This window comes from Dasypus novemcinctus, chromosome 9 (assembly GCF_030445035.2).
Source record: "Dasypus novemcinctus isolate mDasNov1 chromosome 9, mDasNov1.1.hap2, whole genome shotgun sequence".
Classification (NCBI taxonomy): Eukaryota; Metazoa; Chordata; class Mammalia; order Cingulata; family Dasypodidae; genus Dasypus; species Dasypus novemcinctus.
In genome coordinates this window covers 87,468,059-87,486,908 of record NC_080681.1, presented here as the reverse complement: position 1 = coordinate 87,486,908, position 18,850 = coordinate 87,468,059, and the positions used below count along the sequence as shown (strand labels likewise).

The 18,850-nt window shown below is 39.5% G+C and overlaps 1 protein-coding gene and 1 pseudogene across 7 annotated transcripts in view; one reads left to right on the top strand and one right to left on the bottom strand.

Annotated features, from left to right (window-relative positions):
- IPP (intracisternal A particle-promoted polypeptide) overlaps positions 1-2,194 on the bottom strand; it is a 37,506-nt gene extending 35,312 nt beyond the window's left edge. Inside the window, exon 1 of one of the 7 annotated variants that reach the window (XM_004448071.4) lies at positions 1,979-2,194. The gene's annotated coding sequence lies outside the window, so the exon portion shown is untranslated. Of the gene's footprint in view, positions 1-1,686 lie in introns of all 7 variants that reach the window. The other 6 variants (XM_058303659.1, XM_004448069.4, XM_071217471.1 and 3 more) reach the window with 6 other exon arrangements.
- Positions 1,271-18,850, top strand: part of LOC101410938 (small ribosomal subunit protein mS25 pseudogene) — a 64,688-nt pseudogene continuing 47,108 nt past the window's right edge.

Here is an 18,850-nt window from a genome sequence, read left to right as displayed (position 1 = left end):
GCAGCTCTCCTTGTGGGGCTCACTCCTTGCACGTGGTGCTCCCCTATGCGGGGGACACCCCTGCGTGGCACAGCACTCCTTGCGCGCATCAGCACTGCGCATGGGCCAGCTCCACACAGGTCAAGGAAGCCTGGGGTTTGAACCGCAGACCTCCCATGTGATAGGCGGACACCCTATCAATTGGGCCAATTCCGCTTCCCTCGCAGAAGGTTTTTTTTTTTTAAGATTTTTATTTATTTCTCTCCTGTTCCCCACCGCCCCCCCCAGTTGTCTGCTCTCTGTGTCCATTCGCTGTGCATTTTTCTGTGACCGCTTCTACCCTTATCAGTGGCACCAGGATTCTGTTTCTTTTTGTTGCGTCATCTTGTTGCATCCAGTGTACAAAACCTTCTGCCAGCACTGTGGAGCTGGCCCATGCGCAGTGGTGGCAGAAGGTTTTGTACACTGTAGTATGGAAGCACACACTGCAGCCAAAATGAACTTTTAAAAAGCAACTATGATCAGTCTACTTGTCCGCTTAAAACTCTTCACTGCCTTCTTCACTGCCTTCCCTTGGCACACAAAGCCCTTCAAGTCTCATGCCTATCTACCTATCCAGTTCCATCTTCTATACTCCTGTTTGAACTTAACACCACCAAAACCCTAACAACTTGCAGTTCTTTAAAAGTGCCTTTCATGCCACCTTCCCACCTTTGTCCATCTGGATGTTCGTTATAATTCAAAATTCTGTTCAAGTATAACGTCCTCCAGGAACACTTCCCTGCAACCCCTTTCATCTGGGTTTGATGCTTACCTTTTCCTTACCATATCACACTGGACCTTGTCAGACACCCTACCGTCCCATCGCTTTTGTAAACACACTTTATAAACCCCTTGAAAGACATTCCCTTAAGGGCAGGGACTATCTCTGAAACTGAAGCACCAGTATCTCACAGATACTTCAAATGTTTGTGCAATGAAAAAGAAATAAGAGTAATAGCTTAGCTGTTTTAAAGTACTGTTAGCTTTTCCACATATTATGTCAACTGTAATTCTCACAATAATTAAGAGGCAGAAAGAAAAGATTTTGTTATCCTAAATGAGAAATGAAAAATCTCAAAATTTCCCCAAGGAAATTTTGTCTCTACAAGGAAATCTGACCTGCAGATATTATTAAAAATCACATGGCTGTCAGGGCTTTTTTCTCTGTTTTAGATTTCTCCCTGTCAGCAAAATTTGGGCCAGAGTTCACTGAAAATCCACCTTGGTGCCAGAGAGCAGAAATCCTAGCATGCTGCCACGCTTTTCAGTAGCTGCTAATACTATCCCACTGCCATTGGAATACGTCATTCCATCAGACGGCAAGAGGTGTAACCATATTTCCGAAGGGAAAGAAAACAATTCGGGGACATCACAGAGGGATGTAAGGAACCTGCCTCAAGAGATCTACATTTCAAAGGCGGATTATTAGGAAATGGTGGAGACCCCTGCGGAAGGAAAGAGTACCTATGTTTAATGGCCTTGAATCCACTGCCGAGAGCATACGGAAGCTGCTTCAGCAAAGGGTGTCAGAAAGAATCTCGGGATGAGCAACAAAACAAAACAAACAAAAACCACAGGGCTCTTTATGCTTGAGCTGGGGCCTGCACCTGGAAAGTGAGCCCTAAATTGCTGCGAGCGAACGGTAGATAAACTTCCCGGCGGTACCTCAATCTTTATGAAGGCATCTCAGAGAGCTGAGAGGGAGCGCGGCCCCCGGACAGGCAGTGGGGGCAGGGAAAGGACAGGCAGGAGCGGTCCCGACCAGACGAAGCTCTGCTGACGGTGAAAACGCTCCGACTATCAGAGAAGAGCCTGAGGCGGCAGGAGGAAAGGCGCGGAAAGAACCTGTTCAAAGGGCTCTTCTCACTCCTCCTCAGGGTTCCCGAGACCCTTAGAGAGTCAACGAGGAAATTCCCAAACCGTTCACAGATATCCAAGGGACGAAGGTACTTCTTACCGGCCGCTTTCCTTTCCCGTCGGTGCCCGTTCAGGTCCTGCGCGCGCAGTCGCGCTCAGCGCAGGCGACGAGCGGACGGGAAGAAAGGGTCGGTGAAGACCTCCGAAGGAAGGAAGCGAAGCCAATCCTCGGGAAGAAGGCCTATTGCTCCACGCAAGCGCTCGCGCTCAGCGGGGGCCGGATCTTCGTGTGCGCATGCGCAGGGCTCTTCTGCTTGCGCGTAGCGGGGCCTGCAGGCGTTTCTTAATTACTGCATTGCTTTCGTGGAGGGATGGTTCTCCACTCCGCACAGGCGAGCAGCCTTCCTGCGAACCCATCGTCTGCCACTTGCTGGGGCTGACTGGCTATCCCTTTCCACTGCTTACACTCCTCGTTCCTCGTTCCTCGAGGAGCGTAGGCCTCTTTCTAGGCAACCAGCTGACTTAAGTGTTAAGGAAATGACAGAGGTTGGCAAAAAATGACAACCTCGCACGGCGCTTTCCTGCATTTTTTACCATTCACTTAGGTAATTTTCTGAGTCTGCATGACTGAGCCCAACCTATTTTGAGGGCGAGGGAGAATTGGAAATGTCCAGTTATATTTCACTGTTGCACTCACAATGTGCGACTACATAAGTAGCTTTCATACTTTTAATCTAAGGCCATAATGATCGAGTCCAAATACTACTACATACGTGTGTAGAGATGAATATATCTGAAACAAAAATTTCACAAAATAATGTTTATACTCACTACCAGCAATGCACAAAATTTCTATTTTTCTATTTCATTACAAAAAAACGCTAGTAGGACCCATTGTCAGGAAAAATGAAATGGGCAAAAGAGATTACAGGCTGCCATTTCAGTGTAATGCAGGCAATGTCTAGCAGACTCTCTAAGGATTATTTGCTTCTGTACGGACCTTTGATGTCCTATTGAGTAGGCTGTATTACAAGAAAACTAATATTTAAAATAATTCTTAAAAAAAATAAAAATAAAATGAAAGAATTCTTATCCACAGAAATGCAAAGAAATTTTGTCCTTTAGAGGTAAAATTGATTTCTGCCCTGTAGAACAGAAAACCCCCAAACATTATGTTTTACTGACCTGTATGATAAGCTGTTAAAACACTTTTTGCACATCTTAGCAAATAGGACTAAAGTACCTACTTCTTAGGGTTGTTGTAGTAATCAAATCATTTTACATATGTAAATTTATCTAAAGTAATTGCCAAATACATTATTTCATTAGAAGTTGCAAAATGCTGATCCTTCAATTCTTTCATTCCTTCAGCATGCATTTATTAGCAATGATTCTTGTTGGATTTTTTTTTTTCTTTTTTTTAAGTACTGGGGCCATATGTAGGAAGCCAATCCCTAAGCTGTATCAGCTCCTCTGAGTCGGTTCTTTCACATGTTTTGCTTGTTGTTTGTTGTAAATATTCTTTCTGCTCCTTTTCTGTTCTCTTCTCCTTCTGGAGCACCTATAACATGTATGTTTGTATATTTCATGTTGTCATTCAATTCCCCAAAACCCTGCTCAGTTTTTTTTTCTGTCTGTTTATCTGACTTTTCAAGTTGAGATGTTCTGTCCTTGACTTCACTTATTCATTCTTCTGCCATTTCAAATCAGCAGTTACATGCCTCTAAAGTATTTTTAATCTCATCCATTGTGTCTGTCATTCCCATAAGCTCTGTTATTTCCTTTGCAGCCTTTCAAATTGTTCTTTATGATCACCCAGTGTCTTCTTAATGTTCATCTCTTTAGCCATATTTCCTTCACTCCTTGGCATGACTGAGGAGATTTCTGGGATTATCATTTATTAGTTGTCTTAAATCCTGTGTCTCATCAGGATTTTTGGTTTGTTCCTTTGGCTGGGCCATCTCTTCCTGTTTCTTAGTATGGCTTATAATTTTTTGCCAATATATAGTCATCTAGATGAATTCACTCTGACAATGTCTCTTTCTTGCCTAGTGGTTTCATGGCTGTTCTCTGATTTTTGGTTCAACTTATTCTAAGTCTTTAAAATTGCCAAGCTTAAATTATCAAAATAGAGTCAGGGACCCATTAATGGGGTACAAATCAGATACAAGGGGTCTGGGACACGAGAGACTTCAAAAAGTAATTCTCCTTCCTGCAGTGTCCTGATCAGTCAGTAGATGGTGCTATCATCAAAACTTTCCAAGGAGGTGTGTTTTTTCAACCTTCACCTGCCCATGATTCTGGTCTGGCCAGAGCTGAAATTCAAAGTGGGCTCTGCTGGCCAAACTCTTCATCCTTCATGCACCCTCCCTCTTCCCAGAGAGGAAGACAGTTGGCTTCAGTGATCCATGGATTTTACCCAGAATGTTCATCTTGAATGTGGGGCATAAGTGCTGTTCCTGACTGTGAGGGCTAGTAACTTACAGTTTTCATTTTGACTCCTTTGATTCTCTGTCCTTCAACCTCCTGGACAATGTCAGCACTCTCCTGGTCTGCAGATCCCCAGAACAGTTACTTCAGACAGCTTTTCACACTTCCCCCACTGTTTTTGTAAGAGAGCTGAGCCTTGCCTACCTACTCTGATGCCACTGGCCCAGGAACCCAGCAATGATTCTTCTGTAAAGTCCTTGTCTCATCATGTCTTTGTTTACCCTGAAATCTAGACTGTATAGTGAAGACAAGATAGAAGCTTGAGGCTTTCAATTATTTATCAGCTTTCATAGTAATGTATCAGTGCCATAGGAACCTTTAAAGGTGACCAAAAAAGTACACTCATTTTTAAGATTTATTTTATTTGCTTATTTCTCCCTGTCCCCTTGTTGTTTGCACTTGCTGTGTCTGTTCATTTTCCTTATTCCTTTAGGAGGCACCAGGAACTAAACCTGGGACCTCTGACGTGGGAGGGAGGCACCTAATTGCTTGAACCACCTCCAATTCCTGCTTTGTTGTGTCTCAAATTATGTTTTTCTCCTTGAGTCTCTTGTTGCAGCTTATTGCATCAGCTTGCTACACCTGCCTGTTACACAAGCTCACTGTCTTCTTTTGGAGGCACCAGGAACCAAACCATGAACATACTGTGTGGTAGGTGGGAGCTCAATCACTTAAGCCACATTTGCTTTCCAAAAGTACATTTTAGTATCATTATGAAAGCATGGATTTTTTGTATTTTACTTGCTTCAACTCATTGAAGTCATTGTTCTTTTTGATACTCAAATGATCTCATCTTTGGCTGTAGTAGTTTGATATTATTGATGAGTTCCTAAAAGAAATACTGAGTTATGCTTATAAACTGATCTTTTCCTCTGGGCATATTAGATTATATTGGATTCAGAGGTTTACTTGATTAAATAATTATGTAAGTCTCTTGTGCCAGTAGGGCATTGAGCCCCACCCTTTGGTGGGTGGAGTCTAACAGATAAAAAGTATGGCAAAGGACAGAGTTGAGGGTTTTTGATGTGGGAGTTTTGATGTTGGAATTTGATGCTGAAGCCCAAAGCTGGAACCCCAGGAAGAGAGGAACCCTGAACCCAGAGAGAAGCAAGACACTGGAAGGGAGGAACCCAGGAAACCTGAACCCTCGCAGACATCGGCAGCCATCTTGCTCCAACATGTGAAGACAGACTTTGGTGAGGGAAGTAACTTATGCTTTATGGCCTGGTGTCTGTAAGCTCCTACCCCAAATAAATACCTTTTCTAAAAACCAACCAATTTCTGGTATTTTGCATTAGCGCTGCTTTTGTTGACTAATACACTGGTTAATGGGAATCACTTTCTAGTTGGCTCCTATATCATTTTGACACACACCATTAGTCTTTGATAGTATCTTGCTTTCAAATAAACAAGATTTTTAGGCTCATATTGACATTTCCTGTCCCAAGCCCAGAATCAGCCATTTCTCAAAGAAGCAATGGTTTCATTATATGGGAAATGGCATTCAGAGACCTGGATCTGGGCATGAGGGATTAATTGCTACTGGGTTAGAATATACATCATTTCAAGAAGATTCTAAATTGTTAAGACACAATTTAGCTAATAAAGGTATTTTCCTTGGAAGTTTTTGATAATACTAGAAAACAGAGACTTTCCAATTAAGCAATTTGTTTCACAAAGAAATATGAATTTATTAATAAGAACCTCATTATTATTTGTGTATTTATTTTCTCCTGAATAATAATAGTTTGGACTAGAATTGAGGGGTAGGTAAGAATGATGGTTTGATACAAGAACCTACTTTTAAGTTTGAACAGAAAATTTGCTGTAGAATTGCCAGAGGCAGAAGTAAACAGAATTTTTTATATTAGAAAAGAAATATATAATCCTAAAACTCAGTGGTTCCTTCAGGAAGAGGGTTAAAGAAGGAAAGGAGAAGCAGCAAATTATATGGCGTACTTACTGTTTCTGTTTTGGTATCCAGCCTAGAAATGCTAATTATTCTGCAGTCTTGAAATACTAATTTGGCAAGCAAATCAACAGAGAATCAAAGAGTAAGTAAAGTAGTTTACTTGTACATCAGGTCAGAAATGGACTCAAAGTTCACAGTCCACCATTCTCCTTACATCCCTAATAATTTATAACTTCTTGAAACTTGGTTGAAGATCACCTGACATCTTAAACCTATGTTGGTTTTGACCTTTATCTAATATTCATGGCTTTATTTTGGATAAGAGTACAGAAGTGAATACTGACTGGACACATTGATCTGGATTATATTTCCTTCAGGTTTCCGAGAAACCCTGAACCTGAGAATCACACCTCAAGTGGATGTTTTTCCAACTGGGTCTTTCTTCATGAAGCACTTCTTTTTCTTTTTCTTTTTTTTCTTCAGGTATTGGTGCCAGGGATTGAGCCTGGGACTTCAAGTGTGGGAAGCTGGCACTCAACCACTGAGCCACATCAGCTCTCCTCAACTGGTCTTTTCATTTGTTTGTTTGTTGTTTGTTTTTGTGTTTTTAGGAGGCACCAGGAACTAAACCGGGGACCTCCCATGTAGGAAGCAGGTGCTCAACGTCTTGAGCCACATCTGCTCCCCTCACAAAGCACTTTTTTTTAATTCCCCCCCTTGCAGCTTGCTTACCATCTGCTCTCTGTGTCCATTCACTGTGCATTCTTCTATGTGTCTGTATTGATTTTTATTTATTTCCCCTGCCCCTTGTGGCTTGCTTGTTGTCTGTACTCTGTGTCCATTCACTGCATACTCTTCTGTGTTTTCACTTGTCTCCCTTTTTGTTGCATCACCTTGCTGAGTCAGCTTTCTACGGTGCTTGCGGGTCGGCGGCACTCCGCGGCATGCGGGCGAGCCTACCTTTACAAGGAGGCCCCAGTATGAACCCAGGACCTCCCATATGGTAGACAGGAGCCCAACTGATTGAGCCACAGCCACTTCCCTCACAGAGTACTTTTGAAAGACAATTGCTGGAGTCTGTGCAGTGAGCCAGGTCCATGCAATGAGCAATGCAGCAAGATAATGATGCAACAAAAGAGAGATGCAGGGGAGAGTCAAGGCAATATGCGAAAAAAAAACAGGAACTGAGGTGGCACAAGCAACAGGGAACCTCTCTTCCACATCAGAGGTCCCCGGGATTGAATCCCAGTGAAGCCTAGAGGAGAAAACAAGAAGAGAAGACAAAAAGAAACAGACACAGAATATCACACAGCGAATGGACACAGACAGCAAACAGTAGTGGGGGGCGGAATAGGGGGGAGGAAAAGAAAGACAATTTCCTATTTCAGTGGCAGTAGAAATAAATAAAATCTTAAAAATAAATAAAATAAAATAAAGTAACAGAAAATTAGTCTTGAAGAGAATGTGGAGAAATAGGAACACTCATTTATTGCTGATGGCAATGTAGAAGGTACATTTGCTGTGGAAGACAGTTTGGTGGTTCCTCAGAAAGCTAAGTATAGAACTACCATATGACCCAGTAATCCCAATATTAGGTATATATTCAAAAGAATTGAAAGTGGGGAGTTCAACAGATATTTGCACACCAATGTTCATGGTAGTATTATTCACAATTGCCAAAAGATGGAAGCAACCCAAGTGTCCATCTACCAATGAATGCATAAATAAAATGTGGTATATACACACAACAAAATATTATTCTGCTGTGAAAAGGAATGAAGTCCTCATATATACAACAACATGGATGAACCTTGAAGATATCATGTTGAGTGAAATAAGCCAGACACAGAAGGTCAAATATTGTATAATTTCACTGGTTTGAAACAATAGAATAAGCAAACTCATATAGTCAGAATCTATCTAGAATGTAGGTTACTAGGGAACTGGACGGGGATAGGGAAAGGGAAGTTAAGGCTTCAAATATATAGGGTTCCTATTTGGAATGATGGAAATGTTTTGGTAATTGTAGCAGTTTGATATTATTTATGAATTCAAAAAAGATATATTGATTATGTTTGTTCCTCCCAGCATGATACCTCTTTGATTGAATTAAATTCAGAGGTTTCACTTTTACTTTATTAAATCAAGGTTATGGCTTTGATTTGACCATGACATTAGGGTACACAGGGCTCAGACCCCACCACCACCTCGGTGGGCTGATAAAAGCTGACTCTCACACAGTAGACACACAGAGAAGAAGAATGCAGAGGAAGAGAGACAGCTCATTAGACAGGATCCTGTAGCCCCAGGAAGAGAGACTAGCCTGATAGTCTACACCTGACCTTGAGAACAGAACAGAGCAGCCGAACCCAGAAAGAAATGAGCCCACGGAAGAGAGATGCACCTTATGCCAGACTACAGCTGAGACCAGAAGAAACTGGGACCACGAGCCTTTAGAGGGAGAAGGAAGGCTGAACCCTCACAGACATTGCCTGCCATCTTGCTTCAACATGTGGCAAATGACTTTGGGTCATTAGGGATCTTTAGGGCTTTGTGACTGTAAGCTTCCACCCCAAATAAATACCCTTTATAAAAGCCAACCGAGTTCTGGTACTTTGCATCATCACCCCTTTGGCTGACTAATACAGTAATGGATGTTGTGATGGCAGCACAATATTGTGAACATAATCAACAGCACTGAAATATATACTTGAATATAATTAAAAGGGGAAAGACTAATTGTTCATATGATAATAGAATAAATTTTTTTTTAATCCATGGAATTACACTACAAAACAGTGGATCTTAAGTTAAACAATAGACTTTAAAATAATTAATAATAAAATTATAAAATTGTCTTATCACCAATTGTAACAAATGTCCCACACCAATGCCAGGTGTTGGTGGTGGTTTGGTAAATGAGAATTATTTCTTTTATTCATGATTGTTCTATAAACCCTCAACTTGTCTACTAAAGAATTTTTTTTAAATTTTGCTTTAATATTTTGTGAAACAGTAATTTGAGAATCTAGTTCTAATTTTACTTCCTTACTTTATTTTAATGGGTATTACAATTTAAAAGGATAACTCAAAAAAGGGCTGAGGGAAGTGGATGTGGTTTAATCAGTTGAGCATCCGCCTAACACATGGGAGGTTCTCAGTTTGGGTCCTAGTGCCTTCTAAAAGAAGACAAACAGACGCCACCCCAGCAGCAATGAGCAGATGACACAAGCCAGCAGACACTGCATCCAACAGGCATTGGATGTGGCTCAGGCAGTTGGGCACTCACCTCTCATGTGGGAGGTCCCAGGTTTGGTTCCTGGTGCCTCCTGGAAAAGGCAAGCAAACTTGAGCAGACAGATGAGAGAACCATTTGGGGGAGGTAGGGATAAATAAAGAAAAATAAAGTAAATAAATAAATCTTTAAAAAAAGACAAGACCGAGTTCTTTCAGTCCTGACATTAACAGATGTGAATAGCCAAGTAACTATACTACAGATATAACCAGAGATATTGCAGGTTTGGTTCCAGACAACCTCAACAAAGCAAATATTACGATAAAGAGAGTCACATCGTGTTTTTTTTGCTTTCTCAATGCATATAAAAGTTATGTTTACACCATACTATAGTCTAGTAAGTATGCAATAGCATTATGTCTAAAAAAAACAAGGTACATGCCTTCATTTAAAAATACTTTATTGTTAAAAAGTGCTAACCATCATCAGAGCCTTTAGCAAATCTTATTTGCTTACTCATTGTCAAGGGGTGCTGAGTGATCAGGGTGGTGGCTATAGCAATTTCTTAAAATAAGAATGAAGTTTGCCGCATCAGTTGACTCTTCCTTCTCTGAAAGATTTCTCTGTAGCTTGTGATGCTGTTTGATAGTGTTTTACACACAGTACAACTTCTTTCAAATTGGAGTTAATCCTCACAAACCCTGCCACTTCTTTACAAAGCTTATGTAATTTTCTAAATCCTTTGTTGTCATTTCAACAATGTTCACAGCATCTTCATTAGTAGATTCCATCTCAAGGAACTATATTTTCTTTGCTCATTCATAAGAAGCAACCCCTCATCCATTCAAGTTTTATCATAAGATTGAGCAATTCAGTCCCATCTTCAGGTTCCATTTCTAATTACAGTTCACTTACTATTTCTACCACAAATCTGAAGTCTGAAACCTTTAAAGTCATCCATGGGGTTGGAATCAACATCTTCCAAATTACTGTGAATGTTGATATTTGGACCTTCTCTGATGAATTACAAATGTTCTTAATGACATCTGGAAGGGTAAATCCTTTCCAGAAGGCTTTCAGTTTATTTTGCCCAGATCCATCAGATGATTCATTATCTATGGCAGTTATAGCCTTAAGTAATAAGATGTATGTAATAATGTATTTATAATGTCTTAATGATGTATTTCTTAAGTAATAAGACTTGAAAGTCAAAATAACTTCTTGATCCTTGGGCTGCCAAATGGAAGTTGTGTTAGCAGGCATGGATCTTGTACATCTCCATCAGAGCTCTTGCGTGACAAGTGCATTGTCGAGAAGTAATTTTTAAAAAAGATTTATTTATTTATTTTTCCCCCTTCTCCTCCTCCCATCCTGCTGTTTTTCTTGTCTGTGTTGCCTTCTCATTTTCTCTCTTCTAGGATTCACCAGGATTCCATTCTGGAGACTCCTGATGTGGAGAGAGGTTCCCTGTCAATTGCGCCACCTCAGTTCCTGGTTCCTGCTGCCATTTCACCTTGACTCTTCCCTTGTCTCCTATTTGTTGTGTTATCATCTTGCTGTGTGATTCACTTGTGCAGGCACTGGCTCACCACGTGGGCACTTGTGCGGGCACTGGATCACCTCATGGGCACTCATGCTCACCATGCGGGCACTGGCTTGCTGCATGGGCCTGCTTTCTCTTCTTTTTCACCAGGAGGCCCCAGGGATCAAACCCAGGTCCTCCCATATAGTAGGAAGAATTTCTATCAGAGCCACACCTGCTTCTCTCGAGTAGTGATATTTTAAAAGAAATCTTCTTTTTTTTCCTGAGCAGTAGGTCTTAACAACAGGCTTAAAATATTAAATAAACCATTTTGTAAACAGATATGCTGTTATTCAGGCTTTGTTGTTCCATTAATAGAGCACAGGCCGAGTAGATTTAGCATGAGTCTTAAGGACCCTAGGATTTTCAGAATAAACGAGCATTGGCTTCAACTTAAAGTTACCAGCTACATTAGCCCCAAACAAGAGAGTTAGCCTGTGCTTTGCAGCTTTGAAGCCAGGCATTGACTTCTCCTGGCTATGAAAATCTCAAATGGCATCTTCTTGTAATAGAAGTCTGTTTTGTCCACATTGAAAATTTGTTGTTTAGTGTAGCCACCTTCATCAATTATCTTAGCTAGATCTTCTTGATAATTTGTCACAACTGCTACATCAGTGCTTCCTGTTTCACCTTACACTTTTATGTTATGGAGACAGCTTCTTTCCTTAAACCACATGAGCCAACTTCTACTAGCTTCAAACTTTTCTTCTGCAGCATTCTCACTAAAAAGAGAATTATGGCCTTGCTCTGGATTAGGCTTTGACTTAAGGAATGTTGTGACTGGTTTGATCTTCTATCCAGGCCACGAAACTTTCTCTATATCAGCAATAAGGCTGTTTCCCTTTCTTAACATTCATGTCTTCACTGGAGTAACAATTTTAATTTCCTTCAAGAACTATTCCTTTGCATTCACAACTTGGCTAACTGATATAACAGGTCTGGCTTTTGGCCTATCTTAGTTTTCAACATTCCTTCCTTTGTTCCTAATAATTATTCCTAATAATTTCCAGCTTTTATTTAAAGTGAGAGATGTATGACTCTTCCTTACACTTAAAAACTTAGAGGCCATTGTAGAGTTATTAATTGGAATGATTTCAATATTGTTGAATATCAGGGAATAGGGGAGGCCCAAGGAAAGGGAGAGAGATCGGGAACAGCTGGTTGGCGGAGCAGTCAGAACATACCACAACATTTATCAATTAATTTTACCATCTTACATGGGTGCAGTTTGTGGTACTTCATAACAATTACAATCTTAAAGATCACTGATCACAGGTCACAATAACAGATATAACAATAATGACAAAGTTTGAAATATTGAGGGAATTACTGAAATGTGACAGAGATACAAAGTAAGCACATGCTGTTGGAAAAATGGTGTCAATAGACTTGCTTGATGCAGAGTTGCCACAAACCCTCAATTTGAAAAATACACACTGTCTGGGAATAATAATAAAGTGAAGCACAATAAAACAAGTTCTGCCTGTAGTTATCTATTTCTAGTGATAAAATAAAAACTTTTCATGTAATTTATTATCTCACAGGTTTATTGAGTGATTCATGAATTGGGCAGCATTCCATTCAGAAAATAGAAAGGAGTTATAGCAAGGGAGTGGAAAGAAAGGAGAAGCTCATATAGGACACATGAGAAAGTAAGTGAGGAAATATTCTGATTGACTGAAGGCTATCAGAATATTACATAGGTAGGTCTTTCAAGGTGGGGAGCAGATATACTTTGATTAGCATGGTATGTTGTCCAATTTGATAAGCTATCTTTCCTGGACCAAAATTGATTTATCAGGAGGTGTTGCTTATCTGCAGATTTGTAGGGTACATTCCATTGTTCCATTTTCTCAGAAAGCCCCTGCAAGTCAATTGTTTTTGTCTTCTGGAAAAGGTCTCCTTTGAATCCCGCTCAGAAATGCCCAGTGCAGAGGCCATTTTCTTTTACTTAATGATAGCTGCAAACTTAGTAGCTTAAAACAACATACATTTATTATCCCACAGTCTCTGTGAGTCAGAGGTCTGGGCATAGTTTAGCTGGATCCTCTGATTCAGGGTTTCACAAAGCTGCAATCAGGGTGTCTTCAAGTGCTAGCATCTCATCTGAGGTTCGACTGAATAAGGATTCCCTTCTAAGCGTTGTTAATAATATTTAGTTCCTTGCAGGCTGCTAGAGAGTGTCTCAGTTCCTTCCTGGCTGTCATCTGGAAGCCACTCCACCTGGCAGCTTATGACATAGCACTTGCTTCTTCCAAGCCAGCAAAGGGGAAACAGAGTCTCCTAGCAAGACAGTTACTTATGTAATATAATTGTGTACAGATAATCATATATGTACCTTTACCTTTTCTGTATTCTACTGGTTAAGAACAAGTCACAGGTCCTGCCCACATTCAAGGGGAAGTCACCACATAAGGAGGCAGGTATCGTGGAGCCACCCTAGAGTCTCCAATACATTAACAAATAATTATATAAATAAAGGACGGAAAAGGGGAAGCTATTTTTCATGATAGTAGGCCAACTAATAAATGTAGAAGAAATGATAGAAAAATCACTATTTTGCTACTATCCTAGCAATAAATGATATAAATAAGAATTAGCAGGAAGTGAATGTGGCTCAAGTGATTGAGCTCCTGCCTACCACATGGGAGGTCCCAGGTTCAGTTCTCAGGGCCTCCTGGAGAAGGCAAGCTGGTGTGATGAGCAGGCATGGCAAGCTGACCCAACAGGATGACACAACAAAGAAACACAAAGAGGAAAGGCAATGAGAGAAAACAAACCAGGGAGCTGAGGTGGCTCAAGCAATTGAGCGCCTCTCTCCCACATGGGAGCTCTCAGGTTTGGTTCCCATGCCTCCTAAAGAGAAGACGGGCAGACAGTGAGCACAAACAATGAGGGGTAGGGGTGGGGGAATAAATAAATAAAAATAAATCTTTAAAAAATTATCAATAGAAGCTTAAACCATGGAATAAGACATACTGGAAAAGAGGATATTTATATAAGAATAAAGTATGTCCTCATAGATTATGATGAAATAACAGGGTTTAAATTTACCTTCCCACAAAAAACATCTGAAAAACTGGACAAAATATTTGAAACAATACGTTGCAGACACTGGACAACAGGCAGTGCGAGGGAGTAATCCCTAAGAGACAGGGCAAAAATGAGGTGAGGTTTAAATTGCCCCAGAGTTCTGCATGAAGAGAATTTCTTAGCCACAATTCAGGGAAGGAAAACTGAGAGTATAGCAATCTCCCTGAGTTGAGGAGACAGAATGAAAAATTTGAGTAAATCAAGGTAGCTAGAATTTCTAAGTCAAATGACCATAATGAAAGAGCAGCACAGCAGAGAGAGTTGGAAAGAAAGGGTGCTTTGGAGTTATGCAGAAGTTTCCCCTCACATTTTCCACTGGTTACTGATCAGTCCATGTGTGCTGAAAACTACCTGATTCTTGGGAAAGAGAGTGGAAAAATCCCAGATTCACAGAGGCTGGGAATATTTCATAGTCCCAGGAGCCAGAGTAGTGTTGATACTCAGAATGGTATTTCTTCAGTAGTGTAGCAAAAATAATCTGATGGTAAAGGCCGTGCTGGTCTCACCTAACAAAGTTTAAAAGCAAACTTTGAAACTGTTTCCCAGGGCAAAGCTCAAGAATATTTACAAGAATACAAAAATATGCAGCACCAAATGATTCACAATTCCAATAAAAAAGTATTAGGTATGTAAAAAGCTAAAATATATAACCCAAAATGAATCAATAATAATAATCAATCAATAGACAACAGACTCAGAAATGACAAAAGTAATAGAATTAATAGACATGGACATTAAAACAATTCTTTGTAATTATATTTCATATGTTCAGGAAGGTGGAAGAAAGCATGAGCAATTAAAGAGAAACATGGTATATATAATACAGTACCAAATAAAACTTCTAGAGACAAAAAAGGAAGTCTGAAATGAGAAATACATTGAATGGGATTCGTGGCCAATCAGATACTGCAGAAGATCACTGAACTTGAAGACATAATAGAAACTATTCAGCATGAAACACAAAGAGAAAAAAGATTGGAGAAAAGAAAAAGAGCAAGAACACAAGCACAGGATGGAGCCCACAAGGATAGACTGAAACCCATGTTAGTTCTCATTGCATCTACCCTTGATGGCCCTGATGTCCTGTAAAAGCCTTGAACAACTATTCAACCAACTTGACTTAACTGACATTTATAGAACACTATAGCCAATATTAGCAGAGTAGATACTTTTATCAATTGTTCATGGAACAAAGAAACACTATATTCTGGGCTTTGAAACAAATCTCAATAAATGTAGAAAGATTCAAATCATGCAAAATATGTTCTGTGGTTACAAAATTAAATTAGAAATCAGTAACAGTAAGACATTCAGAAAATCCCTTTCTTAGTTTCCTGCCTGCTATAACAAATACTACAGAATGGGTTGGATTACCAACAGGAATTTATTAGTTCATGGTTTCAGAGACTAAAAACCTTGCTTCCTTCCAGGATCATAGCATTCCAGCTGACTGGCATACTTTGGCTTTCCCCTCACACGGCAATGTCTTCTTTTTCATCTAGGTTCAGTTGACTTCTAGCTTCTGGCTCCTTCCTATGTCTTTGTCCATGTGGTCTTCTCAATAAAGCTTCTATTAATAGGATGAAGAACCATTCCAAATCATATCATAACTAATATCTTCAAAAGGTTCTACTTATAATGGGTTCATACTCACAGAAATGGATTAAGAAGAACCTATAATTTTTCTGAGGTGCATAACTCAATATGCCACAGTCCTTTAATATTTTTAATCAATACTACATGGTTCAAAGAAAAACTCAAAAGGTAAATTAGAAATAATTTGAACTCAATGAAAATGAAAATACAACATATGAAAATTTGTGAGAAAGTCTGAAATTTATAGCACTAAATGGCAATGGTAAAAAAGAGGAAAGGTCTCCAATCAATGACATAAGTTCTTACCTTGAGAAAGTAGGAAGGGAAGCAGATGTGGCTCAATTAGTTGGGTGCCCACCTACTACATGGGAGGTCCTGGGTTTGGGTCCAGTGTCTCCTAAAAGAAGAGAAGCAGAAGCTGCCTCCTGCCACAATGAGCAAGACACCACCTCCCACCAAAATGAGTTGATGCCACAAGCCAGCAGACACCACAGCCTGCAGGGAGTGAATGTGGCTCAGGCCATTGGGCACCCACCTCTCATGTGGGAGGTCCTCGGTTCACTTCCTGGTACCTCCTACAGAAGTTGAGCAAACAATGAGCAGAGAGATGAGAGAACCATTTGGTGGAGGGGGGAGATAAATAAAGTAAAATAAATAAATCTTTTAAAAAAAAGAAGGTAGGAAAAGAATAGAAAATTAAACCCAAAGTAAGTATAAGAAAGAAAATAATAAAATAAGAACATAAATCAATAAAATAGAAAACAAAAAATATATAGAAAAATTTATTAACCTAAAGCTCATGCTTTTAGAATATCAATAAAAAATGATAAAACTTTAGGCAGAAATATCACGAAAAAAGATAGAGAAGATGGAAATTTCCAAATCAAGAATGAGAGGAGACATCACTACAGAATCCTATATACATAAAAACCATAAGGTAATATTATGTATAACTTTATCCCAATAAATTTGATAACTTAGATAATGGATACATTTGAAATGCACATGCTACCAAAGCTCTCTTAAAAAGAAACAGATAACCTGAATAGTTATGTATCTTTTAAAGAAATTCGACTTTCAGTTAAAAATCTTTCCACAAAGGAAACTTCAGTCCCAGATAGTTTCACTGACGAATCCTACCAAACATTTAAGGAAGATATAATATTAATTCACAAACAATACACAAACTCTTCCAGAAAATCAAAGAGGAAGAAATACTTCCCTACTCAATCTAAAAGTTCAGCATTACAATGATACCCACACCAGACAGCCATTTACAACCATGTTTATGCTGTTCTTGTTTTATAAAACCAATATTCTATTAAGTTTATGCATTGGATTTGATTATGTCTCCTTAGTGAGTTTAAACCTAAGACAGTTCTGCCACCATTTTTTTGAAATCTCATGACATTGATCCTTTTAAGACCTTGCCAGTTATCTTGTGAGTGTCCTACATTCTGGACTTGTCTATTGTTTCTTAGTGGTATAATTTACCTTTTTCTTCTCTTCCTTACATTTCCTGTGAACTGAAAGTAAGGTTTAAAGTTTGATTAAATTCAGATTAAACATTTAGGCAGGAATATATTTGTATAATAACATGAGGCTCTTAATGTTAGGTTGTTCTACTAATAATGATGCTAAATTTGATCAGTAACTTAAGGTAATGACCCCCAAATCTTTAAATTATAAGAATTTATTTTCTCTTTGCAATTCACATCAAAATAGCCTGTGGGTGATGCTTTTATCACAGTATGAACATTCTGTTTTCCCAAAAGCCTTTCACCCAGTGGTTTTAGCATCCAGCGATTTTTCTTGCTTTAATTATTTTATGAGTAGCAGGAGTAGAGATGATTTCTTAATTCTATTATTCCTTTTTACATTTATTAGCTAACATTTTTCTGTAAAGAAGTGCTTCCCCTCATCCACTGGGGATTAACAATAGCTCCTCTTAAAAAGGCAGGGTAAATGCTTATTATTTTCCTTTAATTATCAATTTTCAGAATAAAAGCATATCTAAATGATTACTTCCAAATAGTTCTTTTCCTTTCTCTCTCTTTTTGAGCATCACAATGGACTTGTTAATTTTTATTCATTCAGTATTTTATAATCACACTCATTATTATTTTTGATTCCTAAATCACCCCAAATTTGATCAATGGGAACTCCAAAGTTGCTCCTTGTGCTTTTTTCAGCTTTCTATTTTTAAATAATTTTAATCTTATAGGACAGTTGCAAAAAGAATACAAACCCCATCCAGAGAAATTCCAACATAGCCCTACCTTCCCTAGATATCCAGATCTACAAATTTGAACATTTTGCCACCTTTTCTGTTTCTACCCTCTATCTATCTATCCATTTATCTATCTATCTATCTATCTATCTATCTATCTATCTATCTATCTATCTGCCATCTAGGTAGTTAGCTAGCTATTTTTTGGAACATTTGAGAGCAGGTTGCACACACCATAGTCCTTGAACACATAATACTTCCACATACATTTCCTATGAACAAGGATATTCACTTAGGTGCTGATGCAAAATGCCAGAAATCAGTTGTTGTTGTTGTTGTTTTAAAGATTTATTTTATTTATTTCTCTCCCCTTCCCCCTGTTGTCTGCTTTCTGTGTCCATTTGCTGTGCGCGCTTCTGCGTCTGCTTGCATTTATCTCGCGGCACTGGGAAACTGCATCTCTTCTTTGTTGCATCATCTTGCTGCGTCAACTCTCCGTGTGTGGTGCCACTCCTGGGCAGGCTGTGCTTTTTTCACACCAGGCAGCTCTCCTTGCGGGGCACCCCTACGCGAGACACCCCTGTATGGCACGGCAGTCATTGCGCGCAGCAGCACTTGTGTGTGGGCCAGCTTTACCACACGGGTCAGGAGGCTCTGGGGCTCGAACCCTGGACCCTCCATATGGTAGAAAGATGCTCTATCAGGTGAGCCATGTCCGCTTCCCCAGTTGGTTTTTATAAAGGTTATTTATTTGGGGGTAGAAGCTTATAGTCACAAGGCCATAATGCCTAAGTTACTTCTGTCATCAAAGTTGGTTGCTGCGTGTTAGAAGAA